The sequence below is a fragment of the Babylonia areolata genome, chromosome 29 (assembly GCF_041734735.1).
Source record: "Babylonia areolata isolate BAREFJ2019XMU chromosome 29, ASM4173473v1, whole genome shotgun sequence".
Classification (NCBI taxonomy): domain Eukaryota; kingdom Metazoa; phylum Mollusca; class Gastropoda; order Neogastropoda; family Buccinidae; genus Babylonia; species Babylonia areolata.
In genome coordinates this window covers 6,858,516-6,863,515 of record NC_134904.1, presented here as the reverse complement: position 1 = coordinate 6,863,515, position 5,000 = coordinate 6,858,516, and positions in this window count along the sequence as shown.

Here is a 5,000-nt window from a genome sequence, read left to right as displayed (position 1 = left end):
TCCATGTCAGCGTTCGGTGGGTTATGGAAACAAGAACATACCCAGCATGCACCCCCCCGAAAACGGAGTATGGCTGCCTACATGGCGGGGTAAAAAACGGTCATACAAGTAAAAGCCCACTCGTGTGCATACGAGTGAACGCAGAAGAAGAAGAAAGGAGAGGTTCCTGAGGTCCAGCATCTTTCATCTCTTCATCTCTGTATTCTACATTTTCTACCTTTCTCTGCCTGTATATCTGTCTCCCCCTGTCTCTCTCAGTCTTTCTTCTTTCTGTCTGTCTCTGCTCCTATCTGCCTGTCTGTCTGTCTGTCTGTCTGTCTGTCTCTCTCCCTGGCAGCTTTGGAACAATTATAAGGAACATTTTATGAGAGAAAAAAACAAACAAACACACACACAAAAACAAAGATGCAGAGTGGGCAATATTTTCAGTGATCATATCTGTCAAGGAGATTTTGCGTCAGCCCAGCTGGTGATAACACTTCATCGTCGGACTTTCAACAAAGAGAGTGTAAGACAAAGGGAGAGAATGCCTGTACGCGCCACGTACGCACTATTGTTATCACGGATAAGTGAAAGTTTTACGAGTGCACCCGGGCGTTTGAACACGTTTTTCGCTTTGCACCTGGTGAGGGGAGATCACAACACATGCGGTTTCTGGGCGTCTTTAACAGCGGTGGAGCAGTGAAAAGCAACTGAACAACACAAGTGTGGCAAAAAGAGCCTGACATTTATGGCTCCAGCAATGGATTGTTATCAGTGGCTGGTAAGTCTATGGGTCGTTTGTGGCAGTGATTTTTCTGTTTGTTTGTTTGGTTGTTTGTTTGTTTTGTTTGTTTTTCAAACCTTTTTCTTCGTTTTTCTGTGGCTCTCCTTCATGGTAGTGCCTCTGTGATTTGCTGTGTGTTGAAACAGATGAAGAGATAGGTGATTTTTCGTCGGTTTTAGTTTTCTCCAGATTCCAGATTTTCCCCTCCCCCTCCCCATCTCATTCTCCCTCTCTCTGAATCTGAATCTCTCTCTCTCTCTCTCTCTCTCTCTCCCCTCTTTCTCTCTCTCCCTCTCTCTCTCTCTCTCCCTCTCTCTCTCTCCCTCTCTCTCCCTCTCTCTCTCTCTCCCTCTCCCCCTCTCTCTCACCCTCTCACTCACGCTCTCTCTTTCTGTCTCCCTCTCTCTCTCCCTCTCCCCCTCTCTCTCACTCTCTCTCTCTCTCTTTCTCTCTCCCTCTCTCTCTCTCCCTCTCTCTCTCTCCCTCTCCCCCTCTCTCTCTCACTCTCTCTCTTTCTGTCTCCCCCTCTCTCTCTCTCCGCCTCTCTCTCCCTCTCTCCTCCCGCCTCTCTCTCTCCCTCTCTCCCCCTCTCTCTCTCCCTCTCTCTCTCCCCTTTCTCTCCTTCTCTTTCTCTCCCCCCTCTCCCTCCCTCCCTCTCTCTCTTTCTCCCCCCTTTCTCTCTCTCTCTCACTGAATTTCTCTTTCTGTCTCTCTCTTGTTTTGTTAGTTTCTTGTTTTTGTCGCTGTTACAGACATTTTTCATTAAATCCTTTTTCTGGGTCCTCTTTATTTTGGTGTGTCTGGGGTTTTTTGTGTTGTTATTTTTTTTGTATGTTGAAACGGTTTACTAAATCGGGGATTTGTCATTAGTTTGGGTTTTCTCCAGATTTTAAGATTTGTTATTTGTTTGTCTGTTTCAGTTTTCATTTTTTATTATAATTGTTGTTGTTGTGATTGTGATGAATGTTTTCATGATCATCATCACTGACGTTGTTGCGTTGGTTGTTGTCTGTCTGTCTGTCTCACGTATCTGTCTCTGTCTTGTCTCTTTCTCTCTCTCTCTCTCTCTCTCTCTCTCTCTCTCTCTCTCTCTCTCTCTCTCCTTCCTCTCTCTCCCCCCTCCTTTCTCTCTCTCTCTCTCTCTCTCTCTCTCTCTCTCTCTCTCTCTCTCTTGCTCGCTCACTCTCCCTTTCCTCCCTCGCAACGTTACAAGTATCCACAACGGTATTTGAGAAAAGACGTGTGTCTTCTTTTAAGTGATCATATCTGTGAGGAAGGCGCTTTCATGTCAGCCCAGTTGGTGATGTGACATCACTGCTAGACTTTCAGCACGAGATGTTAGACAAGGGAAGTTGTGCATGCACGCGCAACACGCAATGTTGATATTACGGATAGGTGAAAGTTTTACGAGTGCACGCGGGCTTTTGAACACGTTTTTCACTTTGCACATGCAGGGGGGAGAATTAGAATGCCAGCAGTTTTGGGGTGTTTGTTCAACTGTGGATTAGAGTGCAATCAAAATGGGAAACAACTGTGGGGAAAAGGAGCCCATATTTATGGCCAAGAGGCGAATTGCTTTTTCAGTTGCTCGTAAGTCTGTGTCGTTTGTGGTAGTGGTAGATTTATTTTGCCATTCGTTACTGAATTTACTTCTTTTTTTTCTCAGTTTTTTTTTTCCTGTGCCTTACTCCAGTTGTGGTGTTACTATGGTTTTCTTTGTGGTGTTGAAAATTGTTGACCAGATAGGTGATCTGCTGTTGTCACTTTTGTGTGACCAGATTATAAGATTATGATTGTTGTTTTGTTTGTTTGTCTCATTTGTTTTTGCTGTTTTGTTGCTGCTGTTGTTGTTATCATTATCATCATCGCAGTAGTGGTTGTTGTCTCTGTCTAACTGTCTGTCTCTCTGTCTGTCTCTTCCTCTCTCTGTCGCTTTCTCTGCCTGTCTGTCTCTGTGCGTATGTCTCTCTCCCTGTCTCTCAAACAACAATTATTGTCAACAGTGGTTTATGAATAAAAAAAAAAAAGACGCAAGCAATCATTTAAGTGGTCATATCTGCACTTGGAACCACCAAGGGATAACACATCACTGTCTGACATTCAACAAGAGATGTTACATAAGGGAAGACATGTATACACGCGTTGCGCACGCCGTAGCTATCATGGATAAGTGAGTTCAGTTTCAGTTTCAGTAGCTCAAGGAGGCGTCACTGCGTTCGGACAAATCCATATACGCTACACCACATCTGCCAAGCAGATGCCTGACCAGCAGCGTAACCCAACGCGCTTAGTCAGGCCTTGAGAAAAAAAAAGGTGAATAAATAATAGATACGCTTACATAAATAAATAAGTAAATAAATAAATAATAATTATGATATAAAAAAGGTAGTAGTAATGGTAATAATAATAAAATAATAATAATAAAATATATAAGTGAAAGTTTTACAAGTGCACACAGGCTTTTGAACGCGTATTGTGCTTGTAAACCTGGAGAGGGGAGAATGAGAACGCAAACAGTTTTGGAGTGTTTGTGCAATGGCGGAGTGATGCCATGCTGAAGGGAAAACAATGTGGGAAAACGAACCGACGTTTATGGCCCAGAGGTTTAACTCTCTCCATACGAAAGGCGAAAGAGACGACGTTAACAGCGTTTCACCCCAATTACCATCATCAAAATATTGCAAGCGGAAGGCTCTTATACTGAAGACGTGAATGTTGACAAAGAATACCACAATTCTGACGACGGAAGCTAAAGGTTGGGTCATTCAGACACCCACTGGACATCCGAGGGGTCTGTGTAGAGGAGAAGAGAGGACTGGCCGTACTGAGTGAGTTAATGTAGCTTGTATGCCTGTGAGTCGTCTGTGTGTTTTTCTTTCGCTCTTTCAGACCTGTCTTTTTCTTGTGATTTGTTTTCTGAGTCTGGTGTTTCTGTGATTCTCAGTGTGTGTTGACACGGTTGAATGAACTAGTGATTTGTCATGATTCATGTTTCTTTGTGTGTTGAAACGGTTGAATGAACTAGTGATTTGTCATTATTCCTTTTGTTTGTGTGTTGAAACGGTTGAATGAACCAGTGATTTGTCATGGTTAATTTTTCTTTGTTTAAACGGTTGAATGAACTTGTGATTTGTCATGATTTATGTTTGTTTGTGTGTTGAAACGGCTGAATGAACTAGAGATTTGTCATGATTAATTTTTCTTTGTGTGTTGAAACGGTTGAATGAACTAGTGATTTGCCATGATTAATTTTTCTTTGTGTGTTGAAACGGTTGAATGAACAAGTGGTTTGTCATGATTCCTGTTTGTTTGTGTGTTGAAACGGTTGAATGAACTAGTGATTTGTCATGATTAATTTTTCTTTGTGTGTTGAAACGGTTGAATGAACTAGTGGTTTGTCATAATTCCTGTTTGTTTGTGTGTTGAAACGGTTGAATGAACTAGTGGTTTGTCATAATTCCTGTTTGTTTGTGTGTTGAAACGGTTGAATGAACCAGTGATTTGCCATGATTTATGTTTGTGTGTTGAAACGGTTGAATGAACTAGTGATTTGTCATGATTCCTGTTTTTGTGTGTGTTTAAACGGTTGAATGAACCAGTGATTTGTCATGATTGATTTTTCTTTGTGTGTTGAAACGGTTGAATGAACTAGTGATTTGTCATGATTATTTTTTTCTTTGTGTGTTGAAACGGTTGAATGAACTTGTGATTTTTCATGATTTGTGTTTGTATGTTGAAACGGTTGAATGAACTAGTGATTTGTCATGATTCCTTTTGTTTGTGTGTTGAAACGGTTGAATGAACTAGTGATTTGTCATGATTCCTTTTGTTTGTGTGTTGAAACGGTTGAATGAACAAGTGGTTTGTCATGATTCCTGTTTTTGTGTGTTGACATGGTTGAATGAACTAGTGGTTTGTCATGATTCCTGTTTTTGTGTGGGTTGAAACGGTTGAATGAACTAGTGATTTGTCATAATTCCTGTTTGTTTGTGTGTTGAAACGGTTGAATGAACCAGTGATTTGTCATGATTCCTGTTTGTGTGTTGAAACGGTTGAATGAACTAGTGATTTGTCATGATTCCTGTTTTTGTGTGTGTTGAAACGGTTGAATGAACCAGTGATTTGTCATGATTAATTTTTCTTTGTGTGTTGAAACGGTTGAATGAACTAGTGATTTGTCATGATTAATTTTTCTTTGTGTGTTGAAACGGTTGAATGAACTAGTGATTTGTCA